The following is a 27438-nucleotide window of genomic DNA, read 5'->3' on the forward strand; positions in this document are numbered from 1 at the left end:
AGCGTCCATGTGCTTAGGAAAACTATAGAAAAATGTTCAGGAAAACAAGCTCTACACTAACGTTCTCCAGTAGACCAGGAAAACAATCAACAAATTATTTAAAGAACGAGTATGAGAGCGATCTTCGCTGTAACGAACACTACTTAAGTTGGCTTGTTAGCCCAGTTGGTAGAGCACTGCACCTGTATCGTAAAGGTCATGTGTTCGTATCCTGTACAGGCCTGAATTGTTTTACAGCCCTTATTTTCACTACTGCTTAATAAGAGGCGTTGGTTACCACGAAGATCGCTCTCATAATCGTTCTCTAACCGCAGTTTAAATATATGACTTTCATATATTCACAAATGTTGATTCATCAATTGACGGGTTTATTACGAACCAACATAATGACCAGCTCCCACTTGGCTTGTGAGCTCAGTTGGTAGAGCACTGCACCGGTATCCCAGAGATCATGGATTCGAGTCCCGTACAGGCCTGAATTTAATTCAGGTCTCGTTTTTACTACCGCTTAAGTAGTGTTTCGTTACTGCGAAGATCGCTCTCATTCTCAACAAACGTTGTGCTTTCATGGCATTCAACGTTGGTAATTCTGCGGTAAAACGCTTGGAAACTGAAATCCAGTTTTCGTGCGCTCGGGAAGCTATAGTAAAACTTTCAGGAAAACAAGCTATACAGCGTTTTCGCGGAGCAGGAAAACAATCAGAAACATCGTGTTTTCATGGCATTTACTGTTAGTTATTCTGTGGGAAGATGCTTGGGAAATGCAGCGTTCACGCGCACGGGAAAACTTAAGAAAAACATTCAGGAAAACAGGCTATTCATTGGTATTTTCCTGGTGCTGGATAACATGCGATGAACATCGTGCTTTTCTTGAGTTTTCCAGAGAGAGAGCAATCAAATTGCCGTCCGTTTCCAGATATTCGAAAACTAGTATAATGTTGAATTTTTCAGTTACTCACCATTTCTAACGTCGATATCCCCCAGTAAGTAACGCAGATGAGCAAGCTTAGTTGGAATCAATTTGCCAAAGAATGCAGTACTTGAACAAGTGTTTGTTCGTTTGTTCAGACGAACTTTGTAAGCCAGAAGTTTTGGGAAAAGGTGTCCAGGCCTTCCAACCTTTCCTCAAAACTTTGCACTCGGTGAAAATCATAATCTTTGAACACACTATCCAGCTCTATTAAAAAGGAATTTTTTTGTCATGTGCAGCATTTCAATTTCAAAAACATGAACAGCCCACTTATCTTTGTACTGTGTACTTTTAGGCCTTAAAGGTTCAAACACAAAACTTCCTTGTGGTAACTTTTAGAGTTCAAAACCGGGTAGACTTACCCATTGCTGCTTCTTCCGCTTCTCAAAATTGCAATTGAAGAGGTCAATCCAAAGTGCAACTGCCTCTAATTAAAATGAAAACACCTTTCGTTACATTGGCTAGCAAAATGTACATGTGTTAATGAGGTGAAAGACAGATAAAATAAATATCTAATTAAGTGCGTTCAGTAAATCATCTAGAAGTATTTTATTGAGGGAAACGATGGTTTATTATTTCTGCACGACATAAAGCTATGAATTTGCAATGAAATAAATTTATTTTGACCTGCGGATTAAAAATCAAAGAAATCCTCGTCCTTGTATGTGAGCTGCAATTTGACTTGAGTTGAAGAAAATAAGCCTGAAAAAAAATTCGACCTGGATGGGATACGAACCCGTTTCTCACAGATACTAATAGGGTGCTACTAAGCTATGATACTTGCAGTTGAACTAAAAATTTAGCAATTGCGGAAAAAAGTCTGAGAAAAGAAAATTTATTCTTCAAGCCCATCAACGTTTTTCTGTTAAATATTCTAGGTGTATTAAAAATCTTATGAATTTACCAATTTGCTACATTTTGTTCATTAAGGAGCTTCACAACACTTTTTAAATGGTTTTTTAAAACCCATTCACTGTTTAGTTTATCTAAACCCATGTAAACAAACACATGTTCCAAAGGACAAATAACATAGACTCACTCCAGGAATTATGATTACTCATTAAGGAGCGATCTTTGATTCAGTTGTTTCCATTGTTAGTGGTATCAACCGCTTAAAGTTACTCGGTATTTTTTCAATGTTAAGTACTCGAGATTAAGTGCACTAGAACATAACCGGATCCAAATGTATAAATGTACAGACATTTTCCGAAGTTTCAAGAGATGCTCCGTCAGACATCTTTGGCGGAGTAGAAGATAAGCCATCCTAAGGAGGAAAAGCGCAACAACCCCTTTTCTCCAGAGGGAAAAACTAAGCAAAAACATAATGCGACTTCACAGCAATTTTTAAATGGTATTTTAAACCCATTCCAGTTTAGTTTATATAAGCCAATTTAAACAACAAAAAAAAAGGGGTCAAACGTACAAATAACATAGACTTACTCTAGGAATCGTGATTACCCATTAACGAGCGATTTTAGGTTCAATTTTGTCCATTTCTTAGGAAATTAAATGGAAATAAAATCAAGAGGCTACAAGCTGGAGTCTTCGACAACAACTCCGAGTTGACTGAATTGTAAGTAACATTCATAAGTTAACACTTGATGATTGTTTAGAAAATGATCCTAAAATCTTGTTATTTACATTGTACTCTTATTAACTTTGTTATTAAGCTCTTTCTTTGATTTCTTGCTCTAAGGGTATTTAAGCTCAGGGATCCTAGGAACCATGGGTCCCTATATGACAATCAGATAGCAGAACTACTACCCGGAGTCTTCGATGTTAGCTCGAAATGTACTGCTTAATATTTAACAAAGCCATTAAATGCACAGTGTTGTGTAACTCAGGCTATCTGTTTTAGTGGTATTAACCGCCGGTAGTTACTTGGCATTTTTTCAATTACTTAGCTTTTTTTAAATGTCAAGTACTCGAGATTAAGTTCACTAGAACATACTTTTCTAAATGCATCAGGCGCACAGATATTTTCCGGAGTTTCAAGAAATGCGCAGTCAGACATGTTTGGCAGAGTAGAAGATAAGCCATCTTAAGGGGGAAAAACGCAACTTCCCCTTTTCTTCAAAGGGAAAAGCTAAGCAATAGCATTAGGAGACCTCGCAACACTTTTGAAAAGGTATTTTAAACCCATTCCCAGCTTAGTTTATCTAACCCAGTTTAAACAAATGGTCAAAAGGATAAATAACAAGCACTTGCTCGACTGAAATGCGATTGAAATGTGATTTTAATCGTTAATCCCACTAAGTTTGAAAACAACTTCAATTCGATAAATCTGTAAGTCAAAAATTCAAGACTTAAAAGATTAGCTCGGTAATTTGTTTTTTCATTTTTCCCGCTAATTGCTTGCTTTATAAATTTCAAACTACAATTTTCCTCATCCTCTCCCCCATTTGTATTCTTTCTGTATTCACGCGCAGCGCGCGTGAGTTTAAAAGTTAGCCAATCAGGTCAAAGAACTCTAACCTTGACTTTGAAAATTTACCTGGAGAATTTTTTTCGGGTATCCTTTGCTGTTTTATTTTACGGAGTTGTTTTGGTTTTTGAGTTTTCGTTCGAGGTAATTTTTTATCCCTCAGTTTGGAATTCTAAGAGGCTTCTCAAGTTTTATTTGATCCGAAAGTTGTGGTTGTTTTAACACATGCTTTTTAAATATATATTTCTGTGGAGTTTGGACTCTAGCCTTTGTTTTCGTAATTGGATTTTTTACACAGACTAAACGGAAGCACCTTTTGGAGTGTTCAATAATAGTACCAAAATGATCCAAGTGCAAGTTCACAATTATTTTGCGAGAGAAAGTCGAATGTGAGATGATGAATAACCAAAAAAGTGCACAGCTACGAGTTGTTTATGAAAATCTCTCATTTTGACAACGAACAGAAGTAAAAAGCTACTTCCTTTCGAAATGGAGTACAGTTCGAATAGCTTCAGCTAAAGTTATCCAGCCCTATTCTAGTGAGAGTGTTTGATATAGCGCTAACCACTGGAGATCCCCTTTCCCAATGCACAGATGGAGAAAACCCAGACACCTGCTCTTCCCTTTACCTCTTTATGACCTATCACAGCCCTTTAGTACCCTTATGACACACAGAACATTGATGGCAATACAAAGTGAGGCGAGTAAAAACCTGGCCCTAGGAAAATTGGTTCCCAACATCTTGTTCTGGTATTATACATCAGAAAGGCTAGTAAAAACCGTTACGATTGGCAAAATTGAATCTAAACGTATGGCAAGAGTCAATATAGTTTTGGCACCGACTATGTCCTTAAAAAAATTGCTACCTCATAAGCACCAGTCGGTTTCTGTTCAATGTTACCCTTCGACACTCACTACTTTAACCACAAACTGACTAAATTCAAAATATCAACTTGGTACAGACCATAAATTCAGGGTAACCTTCTTTTTGTAGGTACTTAGAGGACAATGAGATAGCAGAGCTAACAGCTGAAGTCTTCAATAACAACAGGAAGTTGGCCAAATTGTAAGTAAAATATTCATGTTCCTGCTAAGTGACTGGCTTTACGCTACTAGCCAAACTTATACTAAAATAGACTTTGTTGTTCATAGCGAGCTCGAGCAAAAGGGGGTCAGGGGAATTTTAGAAATAATGGAAGCAGTAAACAAAGAATTAGCCATTATTCCGTCGAGCAGAGGACCAAAGAGCCAATACAGAAAAAGAGCCGCATAAATAACACAATTTGATCTATAATAATAAAAACGCTAAGTTAGTTCTCGGCCTCTTGCGCTATTTACCTCAGGCAATGACAGTATGTTATGGACTCTTAAACTTTACCAGGTTATAAAAAACTGGGTCTTAACACAGATCACACCTAAAAAGAAAAAAATGACAAGTGATAACAACCTTTTTTATTTTAATTTTTTGTCGACAGGCATTTACACTAGTGACTAGTACTATATCACATTAAAAAGAGGACAAAAAAAGCTTTACATGAAATTGTTTCTTTCCTAAAATGCATGCACTTCAAATAATATGAAGGAAATGTCATAAAATTTGCCTAACTTATCAGAAAACTTGTGACTCTGAAACAGCCTAAGCCTGAATGGAGTGGAATTAGAAGGTAACTTTTAAACAAAAAATATGCCTTATTTTATGGGCAAGATTTCAAGAGAGTTTTGCTGAAAAAGAATAGAATGATACAGAATTAATAACCCATATAACTACCACTACATACAAATAATACATATGGACATTTTTTTTGCAATCAATGTACTTGCAGAAACTCACAGGACGAGAAACCTAGCGTTCGACTTTCGGAAAACGAAGGTTGAATTCACGGAGAACGCGTCATTTTCCTAACGTTTATCCGTGTTTTGCAAACGGAAAATCCGATATTTTCTGTGCGTTTTCGCCTCAGTGAATCTAAGTATTCGTTACTTTATTCGGTAGTTTTCCCCCGCGATAAATGTAGGTAAAGGATTCATTTTCCGGTATTAAACCCTCGGTTAACGCAAGGCAAACAGCTTGTCTGCGTTTGTTCATCGGCATTTTCTGAGCGATCAACAATGTATTTACCGGAGTTAACGGCTGAGAACACGCATTTTCCGGGAAGATTAAATGAGTGTAAATACGGAAAAACGTAGTGTTTTCCTATGTTTGCCGTTCGTGTAACGCATAGAAAGTATCATACTTTCTTCTATTCGCAACACTTTTCCGCGATGATGAATTGGAGAAAATTCCTTGAAACTCATTTCCGGCGTTTTACCATTCATTGCTGTTCGGTTAACTTCTGGAAAGTAACATGAACTCTATAGCAGTTTTTTCGCATTCCAACGTTGTGTTCGCTGGAGTTAACCAGAAAGCACGCACTTTCTGGCGTTTTCTGCAACGGTGAGTTCGTGTAAGGTATGCATTTTCATGCGTTTACCGTCGCTCGGTTAATCGTTGCTCGACCCAATCAGTGTAAGTGATCCAACTGCCTGAAAAGACCCAATCCACTTATATGACCCAAACGGCTCACATGAGTGAGTTGCCTCAAATGACCCAGTCGTGGTCAATATTATAGATATTAGACATAATATCCACTGGCGTTTTAATAGAGCAGGAAATAATGATCATGATCGACGAACATCTTGTATTCATGGCGTTGACCGTCAGCATTTCTCAGATGAAACACTTTAAAAATGCATCGTTCGGACGAGTAGGAAACCAGAAGGAAAACGTTCTGGAGAACGAACTATTTATTAGCGTTTCCTCGGAGCAAGGAATCAATCGACGAACATCGTGTTTTCTTCTCGTTCAGTTTTAGTAATTCTGTGTGAAAACGCTTGGAAAATGTAGCGCTCGTGCGCTCAAGGAAACTACACAAAAACTTATACGAAAATGATGTAAGCTGTTCACGAGTGTTTTTATAAAGTAGGAAAACAATAGACGAACAACAAGTCTTCATCACCTAATCACGGACGTCAGTAATTCTGTGATCACGAGAAAACGCTTGGCAAATGCAGCGTTCGCGCACTTGGGAAAACTATAGTTTTCCCAAGTTCAGGAAAATAAGCAATACACTAGTGTTTTCGTGGAGCAGGAAAACAATCAACAAACATCATTTTTTCAAAGCATTCACTGTTGGTAATTCTGTGGTAAAACGCTTCGAAACTGAAATCCTGCTTTCGGGCGCACGGGAAAACTATAGGTAAACGTTTAGGAAATCAAGCTATACACTATAATATTTTCGTGGAGCAGGAAAACAATCACAAACATCATGTTTTCCTGGCATTCACCCTTAGTTATTCTGTGGGAAGACGCTTGGGAAACGCTGCGTTTGCGCGCACGGGAAAACTATAGAAAAACATTCAAGAAAACAGACTATTTATGGGTATTTTCCTGGTGTTGGATAACATGCGATGAGCATCGTGCTTTTCTTGAGTTTTACTGAGAGTGAACAATGAAGTTGCAGTCCATTTCCGAATATAGGAATCGTACATCATTTGCTTAATAATCGCATCTGACAGCAAATGCTCTTATTATCATTCTCTTGGTTTTAGTATTTCTTCGCACATGGCTTTTCAATTAAGCAATAAGACAGACAGACATCTATATTTATACAGGATAGCCCCTTCAGTGTAGTAAACACTGGTATCAACGGGGGTCCTGTTACCCACCCATCCCACCCCAGGGGAGGACATCCATCACACAGTAATCTCGTGCGTGGGAAATTAACGTCTCCTGCCCCTAACCCTGCAGGAGACGGGACCTCCATTTATTCGTCCCTATCCGAGAAGACTAGAATATCTAACCATTTCTAGATGTTAAAGAAAGGAAGCATATTCTTCTCAGTTAATTTTAAGACCCTGAGTGTTGGTCCGGCCGGTATTGAACTCTCGACCTCCCGCACAGCAGTCCGGCGCTCTCCCAATTGAGCTAACCAGGCGGCGGTTGAGCTAACCATGTCACCTATTTGAAGTATTCTCGGATTTCGGTTCTCAGTGAACTTCATTTCTATTTAAAAACTGTGTTTACCAACGAAGGTATCCTTTTTTAATTCGCTCTTCGATGAAGTTCAGCGCGGGCTTTCGGTATCGCGAGAGAGAGAGTTGAATAACGTTTCTTCTCTATGAGAATGCAAGTAAATACGTCAAATTCGGATTGGCTTTAGATAGAATGAAGTTGAACTGAATACAACTGCAAACAATCAGCCAAATAGGTCCAAATACGACAATTGCTTCCAAATAACAGCCTTTTGCGAAGCTGAAACCTATGTTTATGAGCAAGTAACAGATGAAACGGGCGGTGCCAGGTGATGGATGTGATAAAATTATTTCAGGAGTGCATAACTTGTATCGCACTCCACTTTCACTGATTTCCCTTCCCCGTTGTTGTTGTTGTTGTTTTTCTTAACTCTAAGAGATGCGTTTGCAGTGAAACATTGTTTTTTTAGAACTGAGTCTGGCAATTTCCAATTGAGTAAGAAAGGGTTCTGCTAAGAATATTGTTCAGAAGTTTAAAAAACCTAGTCTTGATCGGGGAAAATGCAAAGGAAAATCTTGATGAAATGCATAAGGTGATAACATGGCGTTCAAGTCATTCTAAATACTAAAAAATAACTTTAAGTGCCTATGACACTTATTTTGTATTATTTCACATCAAAATGTATTGACTCTAGAACATGTTTTAGCAACATTAGAGGTGTTTTACCGTTTTTTGAATTTGTTATCAAGCTTTATAATCCGAAGATAAATTGTTTGGCCGACCAAGAGGGGACTGGGTGCCGTTACGTCACAGTAGTAAACATATGTTCTTATCATGCAAAGAAATGGGCTTTGTAGTTAGTAATTTACCTGGCTATTTCGGTCATAGGTTCGTGTCATTATGTCCAATAATTCCTGTTTTTCTGACGAAAGTTTCTTCTCCAATGACTCGGAGTTTAATTATATTCCGGACTACGAGGCGATTGAATCCGAAATTACAACTCAAAGCAGTGAGATGGAGGTCAAGGAGGACAACATAGAAGTGCCAAATTTAAACGAGCCATTAGCGTATCCAAAACAAAAAGAAATGGGACAGAATGTTAACAAGTCGTTTGAAAGGTCTCGAATCTACGGAAAGTGGTACGTTAGGTGTATTTTTTCCACCTTTAGTGACCACATATATGTTTAAGCTGGACATCGTCGTCTTCTCAAGCCGGGTTCTCAAATCTTAGGTGAGACTTAGTTTTGAAGAAAACAACTTGCAATTTGTTTGATATGGTTGAACACATACAGAAACGTATATTTTGCAATCAGTGCATCGTCTTAGATGTTTCGAGCGGGAATTTACAAACTGTAATTAGTCTTCTAGTTTAGTTTGTGAATGGATGACTAGGTGTTTTTCTGGCAATTGATGCACCGAGTCCTTGTTAAATTTTACAGAAGGCATTAATGTCAAAAGAGCAAAGAATGTTCTCATTCTCTCAAATCACCGGCTGTAATGGAAGATACGAGAGAGCCGATCGGTTGAGAAATCCTGCGGCTTGAAATGTACCATATTTATTTGCGAGGCTGAGCCATTTTTGCACGAAAATACACTGAGAACTAATCAAACGTTAACAAGACTAGGGGCTCGGCTTACGGCCGAGTATTTCTTTAAAAAACAAGATTCTTACGAGAAAATACAGTAAATGTAATGTATATTCGGCTAAGAGCCGTGCGATCATCAACTTACACAGATTACTGGTCTTACGCAAAGTTGTAGTTACCCAATCACTTTTATTTGAATGGAGCCGCTTTGTTAAGTGATAACTTCAAGAATGAGTGTTAATTCGTCATCTTCTTTGCTTTCGACCTCAAGGCCAACCAATCCTCCGGTAGTTAGGGAAATTTTGTCCGTGTGGATGTTATCATCTTTTGTCGCGTTGAGCGCGTTCAAAATCCCGCGTGTTATAGACGAATTCTCTATCATCTCATCTGGAATTTCTTCTCAAGCCCGTTTCACTTTGAATCGCTGCGCAATTCCTTCACCTTTATCCGCAGAATTTATCCGTAAAGAATGAATAAAAGTAACACTATCTGACAGAAATCAGCTAAGGCTTTGCTTCCTAACATTGCATTTTATCCTGACTACTATGCCCGAAAAGGCGAAAACCACTTCAGAAGTGTTTGAACTAATACAGGATACTTTGAATACAGCTCGCTTTACTGACATTTTAAGTATATCATTCGTCTCAGTTGACAACTCGCTTGGACCTTTTCAAAATATTTCAACAAAACTTTTGGTTACGGCTTATAGACGGAATCAGCTTATAGACGGGATCAGCTTATAGACGGGATCGGCTTATAGACGGGATCGGCTTATAGACGGGATCGGCTTATAGACGGAATCGGCTTATAGACGGGATCGGCTTATAGACGGGATCGGCTTATAGACGGGATCAGCTTATAGACGGAATCGGCTTATAGACGGGATCGGCTTATAGACGGGATCGGCTTATAGACGGGATCAGCTTATAGACGGGATCGGCTTATAGACGGGATCGGCTTATAGACGGGATCGGCTTATAGACGGGATCGGCTTATAGACGGGATCGGCTTATAGACGGGATCGGCTTATAGACGGGATCTGCTTATGGACGGGATCGGCTTATGGACGGGATCGGCTTATAGACGGGATCGGCTTATGGACGGGATCTGCTTATGGACGGGATCGGCTTATAGACGGGATAGGCTTAAAGGCAAATGATTGCAGTATTGAACATACGCGTGAGTTTGAAGTCGGTGTCTACTTGTGGCTTATTTTCAATAAAAATCCAACAGCTTCTGAAAGCTAAAAGTTTAGGGTCTCGGCTTATAGCCAGGATCGGCTTATAAATAAACAATTACGGTATTGAACATATGCGCGAATTCACAGTCGGTGTCCAGTTAGCGTACTGCGCTCACAAACTGAATCCACCTCTTTCTCCTTTTCATAGCCACTGGCCTTTGATCGCCCTCAAAAGGAATGTCGTGGAGCGAAATATTCTTTTTCGAGTCAGGGGTATTCGAACAAACCCAAACTACACACCAAAATGGCATTTTTTTGCTTAAAGATCGTAAACAATAGATTTCACACTCACTTTGACTCTCTGAACTAATAAACTTGGTCTTACTACCTTGACGTCACGAATATTTGGGTACCAGTACTCTTTCACGCGGGCAAAGAGATACGTGGAGCCTAAGTTCGCTACAATTTCGGACTTTTATCGCCTCGGAAAATATCAAAGACACATCAGAACCACTCCCAAATCTTACCAGACACCCTCTACATGCTTCTATTTTATACTTTGATGCGAAAAAATAGGTGTTATAGGCACTTTAAAGGACACCACCCTCAGTATGGACCATCTCACCGGAATGGGATAAGATATGTGAGACTAGTAAAATAATGTTATGAGCCGGAACAAAAGGCCACACTTCGCCAAATAAAATAAAAGGTGCAAAAAAGAAACAAACGGATTTTTCTATCTCTGGACAAGAACTTTGGACTAAACGGTCGAATGCAGAACTAGTTATTCACGTTTGTTATATTCATATTACAAATAAAGTGACCTTCACTAGATCTAGAGGAAAATGAACACAAATCAAAAGAACAATGTGTCATAAAACTTACGATGTTTACTGGAAAATAGAATTTTATCGGAAAAAGTCTAGTCCATAGTGGCGAGTAAAAAGTAAACACGTAATTGTAGCTGGATAGTACAATATTCAATTCATGGAGAGTTTCTAGAAGCAAAGAAACCGATATTTACTAAGGCAGTCGACGAAGAAATTCAATATAACTTGTTGGTCTTTTCAACCTTTGCAAAAAGAGCAACCACGAGGCAAAAACAAGATTAACAATCAAATATGATTTATGCAAATGTTTTTCGCAATTTTTATCTGGGTCAGCAAAAATTGCCTTCCAGAACTTTGCGTGCGTTGTAATTGACGGGCCGGTTCACAAAACAGGTTTGAACTTGAAAATGGTAGAAACATTTCGGCCTGACGACCTTTCCAATCCCAACCGATCATAGCGAAAACTTCCTTACGAAGGACATGCATGAACCATTACACTGAGTAGATGAGCTCACGAGTCTTGTTAATGTCATGCATTCTTGATATGTGTTAAACTTGGATTGATTCCTTCGCAACGTATCGTGGTACCCTAATTTCCTGACATGATTGGCATGAGGAACGGCATTCTGATTTGCGCAGCAACATCCCAATGCTCTGATCTGGTTGGAACGTGATTCGTACTCTAATGCGGCAATCTAACTGGTTTGTAATACACCAAATTTTAAAAATGCGGCAATCTGATTAGAAAGTGATATATACCCTTATGAGGCAATCTGATTGGTTTTTTGACACACCAAAATGCAAAATGCGGCAATCTGATTGGTGCGAGTGACGTACCACTCTTTACGCTGACATAAAGTATTTGTTTTTGTTTGTTTATCTGTTTTTTTTAAATAAATCTCAAAAGTTATGAAACTGTCTATACAATAATCTTATCAAAGAGTTTTATGTTGGCTAGTTGTATGGAGAGTCCTTCTTCATATTCATCGAAAAACCTTCCTTCAAAGCTAATCGAGCAATGTTATTTGTCTCAGATGAGAGATGAAGTAATAGTTAACTACGTACTTGAAGACAAGAGAAATCGGTTAAAAAAAATCGAACAAACCGCCGCAACTTCAGTGTCGGTATTTTTTTTTTAATTGTGGCTAATTGACACTAGGCCTTTATAGATTATGATAGCATAATTTTTGGCATAGTTTGAGCAAACTGGCATAATTTTTGCCATGTAGCAATCCTAGCATAATTGACATATTTTGATAATTTTCGGATCATTTTTGATGCTACAATTTGATCATTGTTCATCTCTTCTCCCAAGCACTTAGTGACCTTATTCGATGTTTCAATTTTTTAGTTCAAGTAGTAGCACTTGTAGTTCACTGTGAATCACTGAGCGGCGTCTGAAACGGTCTGAGCCCGGGTCTAGGGTGCACCGGAACCGGAAGTCACATTGTACGCCATGTTGGTCCCAGAACCTCTCATCAGGCAACTCACAGATAAGCTACATGAGAGTATGGTCCAGTACTAGTCTGCATGTTAACATGAACCACATGTTTATTTGAATTTCATTGTGGATCTGTTGCGTTTCTTTCTTGTATACCAATGGTTTGTAATTAAAAGTGTATTTTTTAGACTTATTTGCATTTTTTCAAAGAGCATAATTTAAAAAAGGGGCATAATTTGGAAAAAAAGAGCATCATTTTAGCATAATTTAGCCAAAAAAAAGCAGCGCTACTAGCATAATATGCTACTTTTACTACTATAATCTATAAAGGCCTAATTAACAGCCTTCCTTACCGAAGCATTAGTTGGAGTCTCTTATTGCTCAAATCAACAATTCCATGAAAAAAAGACTCGTTCATTCTAGGACTTTGTCCGTCTTGACTGCTTCACTTTTGAAGACTGGCAAAGGCCGACAAAATCTAAAAGGTCAGAGAGCATTGGGTTTCTTTAATTTTGACCGCTGGGGTAAACCCCATTGCGACTTCTTACGCACCGCGTAGGTTATTACGCCAGTAAACTGATAGAAAATGTGGTCGTTTTGCTTTAACAATTAACTCGTTTGGACCATTCAGAATCGGATGTTCTCGTTGGGTATATTCATGTTATATGAATCAATAAAGTGACCTTCACAAGAGAAAATGGACACAAGTCGATAGAACAATGTGTGAAAAGCTTCAGTTTACCGAAAGATTCGTTATTAAGTCTTTGGTAAGCCTTAGATACTGTTGCTTTATTTTCGTTGTCAGGGACATAAATTTTATCGATGGGATTGTAACCATTCTAGCGAAAGTAGCGGCAATAAAATACTTCACGGATGCTTAGTGGGAGTGGCTTTTGAAGTGAAGTATGATTTCTAATACAATGTCGACTTAATTATTTATGTAGCTATTTAAAACAGTCGTCGATTAAATTATGAGTGAGGGGGGAGGGGAAGAGGGCAATCGAGAGCCGGTTAAACTATTACCTTTTGTTGTTCCAATCCAGAAAAATCTTGAATTATCTGTCTATGTAATACTTCTACCAAAGAGTTTTATCTTAGCTAGTTGTATTGAGAGTCCCACTTCTTATTTATCAAAGGGGCCTTGCCTGAGACCTTATCGACCGATGTTATTTGTCTCAAATGAGATAGGAAATCATAGTTAACTGATATTTGGTAACGTTAAGGCCCATCCTTACTTATGTATTTCAAGGTGAAAATGAAATCAGCAACTTTTTGAGCCCTCTCCACCCGGTGAGAGTCGTGTAAAGTTCTAGGCATTATCTAACAGTGCAAATCTAACCACCTGATGTGAAATGATTTCTTGTTGAAAGGGACTTGTCCAATAATCAGTTTAAGAACTTGCCCCTGGCAGTTTTGAAAAGGACTACATGGCTCAGAGAACTGTAAGTACCCACGACCAACATAAATCTTTATATACTGCTCTAACATCCATGCGAGTAATGGGACGGACTGAGGCAGTTTCGGGCAGAATTCCACTACTTGCAAATGAAAAATATAAAGTCGGTGGAGAAAAAAAGTCAACGCCTGGCGAGCAAAAAAACACCACCGGTCTAATTCTACATCCCCGCCCCCATGCCCCCCCGGTCCCTTTTCACAAACTCCATCTCCCCACCAAACGAGAACGAGAAGCTGACCTTTGCCGAAAGAGTCTGCACCATAAACGTTCCCAATACGAATTGTATGCAACGGGTTAGAGCGTTTTTTTTTTCTGGATTATCAAATCCAAATAATTCAATTTAGCTGAAAACAATCCACTTCATGTCAAGAAAGGTGGCACTTATTTCAGAATTCATCCAGGCGAGAGAAATCGAAAAAAAGTTTTGTATTTCTCGTTTGATTTGTATAAAGTATATCAAAAAGGTGATTTTGACCGAGTTTTGTAGTTTCTAGAGCCGTGCCTTATTGAACGTAGACCTGCCAGAAGCGATCACTGATTGTATCCATACGCTGGATATGACTATCACTAGAAGTGATAACCAGACCTTCTGTTCGGTATATGTCGGCCGCAAGTAAAGGATTTCAGACAATGTGCGACAAAGAGCGCACAGCACGTTACGGCGATTTATATATGGCGAAACATCACTTGAACTCGATAAAGAACTTGTTGGAAGCACTTGCACCGCTACACGGAGCTTCGACGGCTTTCTTGATTTTATTGACAATATTTAGACTGGAACGAGACCCGAATAATTGCTTTCTAGGTAAATGGAACCTCAAATAGACGACCCTATAGATTTCATAAGTTACTTTAAGAAAAAATTAAAATCACCTGACTAAGGTATTTGACACCCTCAGGAGGCAGCAATGGCGAGTCTCGACTTAAACCTATGGTTAGGGTTGGGATTGCAGAAATCGCTTCAGTTCCATTGACCTTTTTCCTGTATTTTGACGTTAGGTTTACAGTTGGGTCAGGGTTACAGTTGGGTTAGGGTTACAGTTGGGTTAGGGTTACAGTTGGGTTAGGATTACAGTTGGGTTAGGGTTACAGTTAGGGTTAGGGTTAGCACAAGTCAAGTGACCAGCATTCTCATTTCACTTCAGCACCCTGGGGCAAGTAAATGATGGCACTGGTCTTGCTGAGCCCAAAACATTTTGCACTAACCCAATAATTAAAAACTAGCCACCCCTTTTACCTGCATTTTGTGTTCTAATCCCAAATTGAGCCCTGGAAGGCTTTTGAAAACTACCCTCCCCCTCTAAATTTTTATTCTTTAGTCAGATTCACACATACTTAGAGACATGAAAATAGCAATATATTGACAAAAGGAAGATTTTATTAATTAATTCATTAATACACGATAACAGTCCGAGTTATTCCAGTCTAGTGAATTCCTTTCCCAACTTGATGGCAATCTCAGAAATAATTTAACTCGGGTGCCGCACGAATATAACTTGACAGTGACATTCATTGACATTTTGGACCGGGCTTCCAAGATCAGAGTTCTTCATTTAATTTGATTCGTGTGGGTGTTTCTCGCAATTTTTGAGATCGCCATTTATCCAGTAACATACACGTGTGGAAGCAGTTTGAGGTTATAGAATAGAGAATCTAAACCGCCGGCAACTCCACTGTCTTTCATAATACACTGACGCCCTGTTTTTAAACTGTGGCTGATTGACACCTGTCCTTACCGAAATTTTATTCGGAGCCTCTTGTTTGCTCAAATCAGCAATCCTACTAAAACAATATTGCTGATTCTTGGAATTTGTCCGTCGTGACTGTTCGCTTTTTGAGACTTGCAAAGAGCTGATTCAATTTGAAAATTAAAAAGCAAGATGTTTCTTTTAATATCCCAGAGACACGTGCCACTTTATTCGCCGAGGGGGTGATAGACGCCCAGTCTGAGCGATTCTCTTGTATGCTAGGCAGAGAATATATTAATTGTAAGGAGCGAAGAGACGGTGTGTTACTCATGCAGTAAAACAAGTATGTAAAACAAGTATGTGTTTCGGCGAAAATTGTAATACGGAGAATGATTTTAAAGTTAATATATTTAGAAACAATTGGACACTGGCCAAGGTGGTAGGAGTGTGGGTGGGGAGGGTGGGGCAAGTTGAAAGCTCTATCTAACAACACATTTCAAACTTTCTCACTTAATGACTCCTTTTTAACGGGGTAAGTAAAAGTGAACGAGACTTAATGCCATGTGATCATAAGATCTTAGATGTCATGTATCCCCCAGGAGTAGTTAGCCCTTATCAGGGCTCAGTCACGACATGAAAATCCTGTCAAAATTGCTCACCTAAGATTACGCTTTAAAGAAAGTTAACAGTGTGGTTATCAAGAGAACTGTGGTTTGGTTAATTCAGCCTTTCTCGATTAAATCATTGTACTAGTTGCCTTCTACGGGAGAATTAAATAGTTTTCGGGCGCACTCATTATTGCGTGAGTGAATGGGTTTAATTCGTCTAGTTCCGTGGCGAGGTATTAGACAGATCGCTTCTCGTAAAGGGTCAACATTTTTTCCTTTAACTTTTTAATTCGTGTCTATGATCTCAACAACAATCTTTTTAAGCTGTTAACTGATTCCACATACATCACCCGGAAAAAACTGCGGAAGCTGTTGGGAGTCACACTGCAGAGTCCAGAAAACCTCTCTGGACACGGTAGATACATCTGCATTTTGAATGGAATAGCACAAACACGCACCTTCAAAGCAGACGATTGTGATGTGGTACTTTCTTTCGATGTCTAATCACAACTGAACCCACACAGCTAGTTTACCCATTTTAATCTTTCGCAATTTCTTTACTCGTGAGCTTTTGTGAACGGTTTGAAATATACGGAGAGGTCAGATGTCAAATATTTCGAAAGTAAATGAGTTAATACTGTACTGGCTTATCAACGATTTTTGTCAATTTGCACTCGGTTAAAATCGTAATCTTTGAACACACTATCCAGCTCTAGTAAAAAGGCATTTTTTTGTCCCGTGCAGCTTTCCAATTTTGAAAACATGAACAGCCCACTTATCTTTGTACTATGTACTTTTAGGCTTCCAGGTTCAAGCACCGAAACTTTCTTTTGGTAACTTTTAGAGCTCAAAATCGGGAGGACTTCTCCATTGCTACTTCTTCCGCTTAGGAAAATTGCAATTAAGGAGGTCAATATATAGTGCAACCGCCTCTGACTAAAAAGCTGAAGTACAAAAATATAGAAAACGCGTTTCATCACATTTGCTAGAAACTATGTGCATGTGTTTATAAAATAGAACTTTAACTCCAGTTCCCGGGCTCTTTTCTAAAGGAACGCAATAACATAGACTCACTCTAGGAATCATGACCACCCATTAACGTTACTTATACATCGCAAGTAGCGCCCGTGGGCAAGATGAAGCGAAATCTGTGTTCTGATTGGCTGCCGGAGCATGCAAGATCGGCCCTTCTTGCCCACTCGGGATTGCCCACCTTGATCCCGCGCATGAAAGAAATAGAATCAGAACTACTTTCGTAACTCTTGGACAATTTCGGCACAGAAACGCAAAAAGCATTAGAAGATAGTAGAAACAAATAAAACAGAAACGACTCTCGTGAGTTTGTTGTACTACAAACACAGCTGGCTTTCTTTCCCTGCACTCGAAGCAAACAGGTTATTATTTATTCTAAATAAAGCGAAATCTTTTTGCAATATGATAAATCCTTTATTAACCAAGCTTGTTCGGTCAAGATGGCTGGATATCCAGCCATCTTGACCTCACGCCTGGTTAATAACACATAAATCTTAAACTTAGTTATTTCCATTTCATAGGCACTTTAATGGAAATAAAATCAAGGAGCTACCACTTGGAGCCTTCAATAACAACTCCAATTTGACTCACCTGTAAGTAATACATTCATAAGCTAATATTTGACAGATTGTTTAGAATATGACCTCTAAATCTCTTTATTAACTGTGCAATCTCATTAACATAGGTGTTAAGCTCCTTCTTTGATTTCTTGCCTCAGAAAGAGTTTGTAAAGCTCCAATTTTTGTTAGAACATAGCTAGCAGAGCCACGCAATCAAATTCAGTATACGTAAGCGTGCTCAAAATCCTGATAGTGCACGCTGATAGCGGGAGCAAATCGCTTCGCAAGAAATTTTTTTTTTCGCGCGAGCGGCCATTCTTAGCGCGGGGAAAAATAATATACATCGCGACAATAATGGATACAAACAGAGACTCAGCCTACTAGTCCCAAAACGAAGACAATTTGTCGACCTGTTCCCTTGGGCCAGAGCTCTTAAATGAGGCAGAAAAAGAGAAAAACAACAGAAAAGGAGACTCGGTATCGGCGCCGTCACGATTCGCTTCAACTGATATTGTTGTCCGTTTTTCGCGTCGGATTTGATGCACAATTCAATCGGCTAGGTACTAGAACAGTTGGTTCATGCTTTGAGCTGTGCACTATCGAGTTATGGAGCACGTGGGAAGTCTGGAGAGCTCTTAAGAAGGTAGAGTTGCCCTCAGGTATTGCCTCCGGCAACGATTACGCTTCTTTCGTGCTCTCCAAACTTCCCGAGGGCTTCATAACTCGATAGCGCACGCTAAAGCATAAACCAATTGTTAATTAAAAGCTGAGTATTAGAGTGTTTAAGTTCAGGGGTCTCCGGCAGCCATAATATGAGATTAAAAGAGAGTGGCATTGTTAGAGCGTGTGAGTTAAACGGAGGTAAGCATCTTTTTTCATCAGTTACTGGATACTTTAATGAGATTTGTAACTATGGTGGGTGACCAATTCCGCTCTCTGAGGACATCTATTTCGTTTTCATAAGCGAACACATCTTAATGGCCATTGATAACGAACTATTCTATAAAGAAAAAAGGAAAAACCATTTCAAAACCCCAATGAACGTTTACACTGAAATAACATCAAAACAGCTGTGTAATGAAATATTCATTCGATTTGTCGAGCTGTGCGAGTTGTGTGTAAAAAAAACATCTATTGCGTGCTACACGACACAAAATTTTAAAGGACTAATACTGACCCCATGACAGGCTGAAAACATTAACATCTAAATTTACTCAAGGTATTCACCAAAAACCCGGTTCCACATTTTCATAGAAATACCATTCTCATTGTCATCGGTATCACAGGTTTCAAAAAGGTTGTTGAAGGGACGCTGTTTACTTTTTATTAATCTAATTTATTCAACCCTTATCAGCCACCCAGTCAAAGGCTATAATATCAACCACAATACCTATAAAAAACTGTTCCGAAAGACAAATTTACATTAATCTTGAAATCACGGTTTTGTATATTACCAGAAATGCGATTTGAATCGTTACTTATCTAATTTAGTTTCAAAACAAGTAATAGGAACACTTTCCACGGGTTTTTTCCCTTAACGCAAGCAATCATGATAAAAATAATTGATTTTGACTTTTTGCATGTAACGAATGCATATGCTGGACTGAAGAAAGTTGGCTATTTGAAAAAATTATCCGTGTATCGTATTGTTTTTCCAAACTTCAGCTCAATGCAGCTTCAGTTGCATTAAGGGACTTCATAAAACTTTTTAAATTATGTTACTTCAGTAGCATTTTCTCAGTCCCGTAGCAGGTGGTAACTGGAGTTAGTGGTTTCTCTCTCTTCCCGTGCGAAAATAGATAGATCTCAGCCCCCTTGTCCCAGTTCCTATTTACTCTTTCAGGACAATCACTAGCCCTGTATTAACTCGTGAACTGCGCTTGCGCAAGAGCGAGTCGTAGGTATGATGTGATGAATGGCGTTCGCGTGCTCGCTCGCTCGATTGGTCGATTCCAGTAAAATTCTTTCTATTTTAGGCTTTTGAACGCATATGATAGTAACTGTTTTTGGCGAGTGATAAACAAACGAAATGGTGACCTTTGTTGCTAAGAATAGTGTTGGGGTGAAAAAGAAGCCAATGATAATCTTGAAAGAGTACAGAAGTAGACGTTTTTCATTTGTGAATTAATTAAAGTTTGCCCAATCTCCGAATACACTTTTATCTCTTGCAGCGTATATTTCGTCTATGGCGTCAATACTTCTATTTTTAAATGTATAAATCCAGGAAACTGATTATTGTGTGCAAAAAAGAAAACAAAGAAAAGAAGTTAAGCAGAACGCAAAATGTAATATGGACGGCGCTTTTGAACCACCTACGTTGCTAGCCTGAGATCGACATTTACCGCCCCGCTATTTACCGTAAAGCCACCGCAACATTTTGTTAAGGACTTCTGAAACTTTATCAACCTATATATTTTACATTTAAAACGCTGATGCTTTGTTAATTTTAACCGCGGGCTCAAACGAGTCGAGTCGCTGCTCGCCGATAGTCCGATATAGAAGTGTCGTTCACGGTCAACTGCTCGCAAAGTGGCTTTTTTTAGGCTTGTTAGGTATTCCTGGAGCTGTATCGACGTTGGAAAGTGATTCACAAGTGGGAACTGCAGTGAAAGAAGCTCAAGCATAGGTTCAATCAATCGATATGCTCTTTCTTCAATGGTGTAACTCGCACTGTGTATACGTATATTATTAGTGCACTGTTAAGTTTATATGTTTCCAGATACCTTGAATTAAGGATTTTTTTTCTTATTTATGCGTCCTGGAGTGAGGAAGAGGAAGTTCTAAAGATGAGGATTGATATCACTCAAAATGAGAGTAACTATCAGTTCTCAAAACAAGGAATATGCACTGACAGTGAGTGACAAATACTGCCTAAAACTGATAACAGTCCTTACTTTAAGGTGACTGAAGTTTCTCGTAGTAAGACCTATTTTTATTTCAAAATGAGTAAGTAAAGATCTCAAAAGGGAGCACTTACTCCTCAAAGATTGTTAAAAATACACCATCCCTATGTCCTTGAGACAAGGATCTTAACTCCAGGAAGTGGTTCTTTCTATCAATATTTTGTGCATGTAACACAGGTTAGCCAGGCCATACTACAAACTCAATAACAACTTTTAATCTGACATAATAAAACCAAATTGTGCTTTCTGTTAAATTTTATCACAAGTTGACTTTGATTGGTTTCAAAAGTTAAGTCAAACCTTAAATTCTTGGAACTTTCTCAACTCTAATATTTAAGCAGAAATCTCCACAATAATAATCAGGCTCGATAGGCTGGGAAACTAATCATTCTCGAGGGAAGGAAATAAAAATGTTGGATCCACCGAATTAAAATGCATGAAAAGACCACATATCACCATGTGTTTTGCTGTAAGAAAAGATTCGTTCCGTTTTTCAATTGCAATGGCGAAACGTACTCCTTATGTCTGTTGTGTTTAGTTGGGCTTCTCGTTCTAATGGGAAAGATCACTTGCAGTTAGTTGTCATTTTCTCAATGTCAGATACTCTAGAATAAGTGCACCAGACCAAAATGTATCAAGGGTGCAGATATTTTGCAAGGTTCAAGGAATGCTCAGTCAGGCATCTTTAGCACAGAGAAAAGGATGGAAAACAGAACTTCATTTTTTTTCCAGATGGACCAACAAACATAGCGAAAGCGAAACAAAAACGAAACAAAAAAACAAAAAAAAAAAACAAAACAAAAACAAAAACAAAAACCAAAAACAAAAACAAAAAATAAAACGCAAAAAGGAAACAAAATGTTGAATGCGCACCTAAATTATTATTCTTGTTACTGGGATTTGGGTTCCAATCAGTACCTCAGCCTACTGTAGCTATTTCACGACGTATGTTATCCCCTCAAATCTTACACTCCCATACTTTTGTAATATTTAGTCAATGAAACTTGAGATGCAAAATTTTCACCTTGCGTATCGGCTGAGAACGCGTTAGTTAATCATACATCCGCAACAGCCTCTAAACTTTGCCTCGCTCCCAACGTGCCACATGATGAAGAATCTGGAAAAAAATTTGGGATTATTTTCTATTTTGAGGTTTTATACGAAAGACTTTAAATGTGTTTAAAATGTTAGGAGTTTACTAATTTGCTACACATTTGTTCATTAAGAGAATTCGCAACACTCTTAAAATCCTACTTTGACACATACCCAGTTTAAGTTATCTAGCTCAATTTTCACAAAAAAAGGTGAAAAGGACTCAATGACATCGACTAACTCTTGGAATCAAGGAGAGATCTTTAATTAAGCTATCTCCATTTCTTAGGTCCTTGAATAATATCCAAATTAAGGAGCTACCGTTTGGAGTCTTCACTAACAACTCCAAGTTGTATCACCTGTAAGTAACGCATTCATAAGTTAATATTTCATGGATTGTCCGAGCTCCAGCTCTTTGCAGCTCTAGCTGCATTAAGGGACTTCATAAAAGTTTTTAAATGATGTTTAGATGTAGTACAGAACTCAGTTCCGCGCCAGGAGATATCTGATTTATTAGATTTGCCGACAGGCAGGGACACCACAACAGCTTTACATCAATTACTGCGGGCCCAGTAACCCACCCATCCCACCCCAGGGAAGGACATCCATCACACAGTAATCTCGTGCGTGGGAAATTAACGTCTCCTACCCCTAACCTTGCAGCAGACGGGACCTCTATTTATTCGTCCCTATCCGAGAAGACTAGAATATCTAACCATTTCCTGATCTTATAAAAAGGTGGCATATTCTTCTCAACTATTTTAAGTCCATGAGTGTTGGTCAGGCCGGGGCTCGGACCCTCGACCTTCCGCACAACAGTTCAGCGCTGTATCCATTGAGCTAGTTCCTCCTTTCGCTCTTTCCTGTGCAGAATTAGGCATACCTCTACCCTCTCGCACCAGTGCCCATTTACTCTCCTAGGACACCCCATAGCCCTTAAGTAATATCAACGTGGCACAGAAACCGATTACAATACAAAAAGGATTTTTGATTCGAACCATTAGAGCTAATAAAAATCAAGCCCTAAAGATAACTTGTTCCCAACATCCCAACTTCAATCGTCTTACTTCATTATCAGCCAGACTGGTAAAACTTTTCACAAACGAACGACAACACAAGCAAGCTGCAAAAAGTCAAAACAGTTATGCTGATGTGAATATTCACATAACTTATGTGAATGTTCATAAGACTTATGCCTTGACTGCCTCCGTAACTAAGGTATATATGTGGCAAAACTGAACGGGTGAGCAATTACAATAACTAATTAGCCTGGTTAAAATTAACTGAACAACTGAAAAACTAAACTACGCGTCAAGTTAACTGAACGTTTAACATGACAATCACTGCGATAAATGCGATGAGGAAACTTTAAAAGAGTGCGCACGCAACATTAGACACGATGTTATACACGATTAAGATTAAAAATTAATTTGCGGAGAGAAAAATTCAACGATTATTTGGCGTCAAGTCCCAAAATTAAGATTGTTAATGGCAAAGGGCTTTTCTTGCCATTATTAGTCGCAAAGAGTGTTCCATTACGATTAATAATCTTGGAAAGTACGGCTATTAATCGTGACTGAATCACTAATAGTCGTGTTTGACGAGCCTTAGACCTTTTAATCGTGCATTGTATGGTCAATAACCGCATCTGACAGCGAATGTTTTTCTTAATCATACTCCTCTCCAAAGAAATTTTAAGCAGAAATTTTTCTGGACGGCCGCCATTACGATCAAGAATTCAGAATTTAGTATTTCTTCGCAAATGGCTTTTTAGGTAAATGTCACATATTTAAAGTCTTCTCGGGTTTAGTTCTCATTGAATTTCATTTCTATTTAAAAACTGTGTTTACCAACGACGTTTTTCTTTTCTTTCGCTTTTCGAACAGGTTAAGCGCGGGCTTTTGGTATCGTGAGAGAGTTGACTAAAGTTTCTTCTCTATGAGAATGCAAGTAAATACGTTAAATTCGGATAGGGTTTAAACAGAATGAAGTTTAACCGAATATAATTGCAAACAAACCGCTAAATAGGTCAAATTACGACAAATGCTTATTACGAGCAACCGACGGGTGAAACGGGTGCGGGGATGGGTGTAATAAGATTATTTCAGGCGTGGACAACTCGCATCGCACTCCTCTAGTCCCGGCTTTACTCAATTGAAAATTTCCGTCCTCATTCCTAAAAGAAGAAGAATGTTTCACCGATTTCTTTTTCCCGTTTCTTTCTTTCCTTTTTTTTCTTTTTCTTGAACAAACGTAATTCCAAAAGAGATGAGTTTGCAGTGAAACAATGCTTTCTCTTTAGGGTTTAGTGTAGTAATTTCCAATTGAGAAAAGCAGGGTTTGTCTGGAATATCGCTCAGAAGTTTGAATAACCTAGGCTTGGTGGGGGAAAATGCTAAGAAAAAAATCTTAAACAGATGCATAAGGTAACAACATGGTGCACAAATCATCCTAAATACTGAAAAAATAACTTAAAGGACACCAACCTCACTATGGACCACCTCCCTGTGTGAATTCCAGAGAATCACAGGGTAGCGTCGCTTAGCAGTGGAAGGATAGCCAGTACATAGAGCCCCAAAACGAACGCACAAGCGCCACGTGTAACAATCCCAAATGTTTTAATTTTATGTGATACAAAGTGGAACATAGCTAGGTAGCGATAAATAAGGTAGTTGCTGAATACTTGGTGTGATTGCGATAGCGAATGTGGTAGAATTATGTGTGTGTGGTTCGAACTAGAAGGTAACAGAAAATGAAACGAAGCTAATTAATTGACTTACAAACGATGACACAGCACAATGACCTATTCTTGAAATCAACTGAACTAATAATGAGGGAAACGATAAACTAAATCGAGCATAAACAATATAGGTAACTAACTTTGGTAGAGCTCCTAGCGTATTTGAAAAGCGCGGGTAGCGGAGTAGACAAAACAATTTTACACTGAGTAGCGGAGCGCACGACCTCTTGACAGCGATCAAAACATGGTTCTCTCTTTGTCGCAAGCCCGTAATATGAGCGAATGACTGACATAAATTGCGTAACATTTTCACACCAATTACAGTAATCGAGAAAAATAAACCGTGACGTAGATAAACATTAACTAAGCATAGACAATAGGCGGTTAAGCAATAATCTAAAGTACAATTAAAATAAATAGAGTTTCAAAGCTAACACCCTGGAATAGGCCAAGATAGATGAAATGAGTAAAATAATGTTATGGGCTGGAAGAGAAGCTAACACTTCGCCAAATGAAATAAAAGGTGCAAAAAAGCAAACGGATTTTCGTATCTCTTGACTGGGACTTTGGACCGCTAGAGACCCATAGAACCTTAACAGTCGAGTGTACATCGCAAAAAAAAAAACAAACAACAAAAAAACAAAAACGCCACATAAATGAATATATTAAAGACTAATAATCACCATTTTTATTGTAGCGTAGTTAGGACCGTGTAATAATCTGAAAGTCTTCAGCAAATTTTGACGGTTTTCTCCGGACTTTCGTCTGAGATCTTGATTTGCATATTTCGTTTACAGTTGTATTGTACTGCACAAAAGAAGTGAATTTGTACATTTCCCAAAACATTGAGAAATAAGAGTCATGTTCTTCATGCTCTGGGTTTCAATGCCCAGAGCCTTTGCAGCCAAGGTGTAGAAGCAATCCCAGTGCCCAGGCGGATTGAATATCACTGCAAACCCTAAATTATCTAGTTTCTTTTCCATATCTAGCATCGCAGGTTTCGAAAAACATCCATTAAATCGAAACAAAGATTACTTAGACAGCCACAAGCTGTCAAAAATCCTTCCCCTACGAAATTTATAACGCACTGAAGCATGCGCAAGTAAAAAAAGACAATGTGACAAAGCGCTAAAGAGAGGAAACGCGCAAGTTAACTTCCGGACATTTCTGACCACAAGGTACAAGTAAAATAGGATAAAAAATAAAGTAAATGAATAGATAATAAATGACGCTTACTCTTTTTGAACCTTTGACATTTCAATCTTGGTTTTCGACAAAAACTTACAGTCAATTTTGGAAGCCGCAACCTTGATGTCTATTTTAACGCGAGTTAACTCTATTTAAACGAATTAAAAAGGTATGTAGTTTGTCGGATTTTGACGAAAATTGGTCAGAGTACTCGTCGATAATATTTTCTTTAGTCCAACTTCACAATACACCGATTTCCTCTGGAACCAGTAGGAATATCGAAAAAGCCTTACATCTTTTCTGGCCTTTCATCTCCTGAATTATATTGTCCAGCTTTTTTGGATGTCCGCGGTAACGCGAAGGCTGGTAATTCAGTTAAACAAACGCCGTCAGTTTTATCAGATTTGCACGTGCCGAGCCAAAACAAAACCTATGAGAACTTTTGCTATTTTCAAAACTCTACCCGCTATAGGTGCTAGTTTTTAAAGCGCGTTCAGAATTTCCTCTTACTGTAATATGAGTTTGTTTTTCGCTCATTTTCCTGTTTATATGAATATGTATTTACTCCGGTCCCCTTCCTATGATCTTCGTGGTAACTAAATTCTTTCCCCCAGTAAACCTAATAAAACTAGCTTTGGTCTTAACTCCTTTTGTTACTTCTCAGCTAAGCAGTGGAATGCACAGCCGGACTTTTAATATTTCGTACTAGTTTCTCTGCAGACTTTAAAACAAAATACGGGATATGACCTTCATGGGGAATCTTTTTTTGCTTGACATACTTAAACTTAAGATTGAGAATTTGTAACTAATATTTTCTTTTCTCTACTTTGTGTGTTTAATATTCTTATTATTTTTATCGCAGTACTGAACTTCTAGTGCTGAGCTAACTAAAAAAAAGAAAAAACACAGGGCGTAACAACGTAACCTATGTTCCCACCAGGATTAGAAATTTCTATAATATACAACGAGCAAAAATAGTGGAAAAGTAATAACACTAATTAAGATAGCTCGTGTTCCTTTAAAAACCTAATTTAAAAACTACGTATTAACATTTGCTAGAAAGACTGACCACTGGTCAACATCAATTTCGCTAACTATTTACAATCTATCTTGAGGTCAGTTAGACAGCAGCCTTGAATATCCGGGCGATCTGGAGCGTACTTGAAATGAGCGCTCTCTGGATTAGCCTTAATATTTCTCTGCATCTAGAACCTGGGAGCATTCTAAGGGATCTTTCCATGTCTACACTCCAGCCTCCCAACAAATCTATGATCCCGTTGTATCGGTTGATCTTATAACCCCTGTGCTGTGCTTTCATATCCCATCCAAGCGGTCCATACTTGAGTGTTTTCTCGATGGTACTCACTGTCTTTTCCCGACTGATTGGCCATCCTCGCATCCACTTGGTTTGCCCTCACCTCGTTATGCTCTGCATAGACGGGAACATCCCAAAACGCTTGCACATCTTGGGATTCGTACAGTGGCTTGAGTTGTATCTTGGAGTACCACGGGAGGTCATCGTCAACCAGCGTAAGATCTTGCAAAAGCTCAAAGTATAACACCGTAAACTCCAGGTATTTACTTTGGGCCAACGCTGAACATCCCCTGTGTGTCATACTGTCTGTTCTTTTCCCAAACAACCTACAAGTAGTGTCATTTACAGGGGTGGTACCAATCTTATGATAGGAGTATACCTTTGTTGGTAGCATCTGCTCATATAGCTCCAT

At 38.7% G+C, this 27438-nt stretch overlaps 1 pseudogene; it reads right to left on the reverse strand.

Annotated features, from left to right (window-relative positions):
* Nucleotides 1-27438, reverse strand: part of LOC148737509 (uncharacterized) — a 30720-nt pseudogene extending 3282 nt beyond the window's left edge.

The sequence above is a fragment of the Stylophora pistillata genome, chromosome 2, assembly GCF_964205215.1.
Source record: "Stylophora pistillata chromosome 2, jaStyPist1.2, whole genome shotgun sequence".
Classification (NCBI taxonomy): Eukaryota; Metazoa; Cnidaria; class Anthozoa; order Scleractinia; family Pocilloporidae; genus Stylophora; species Stylophora pistillata.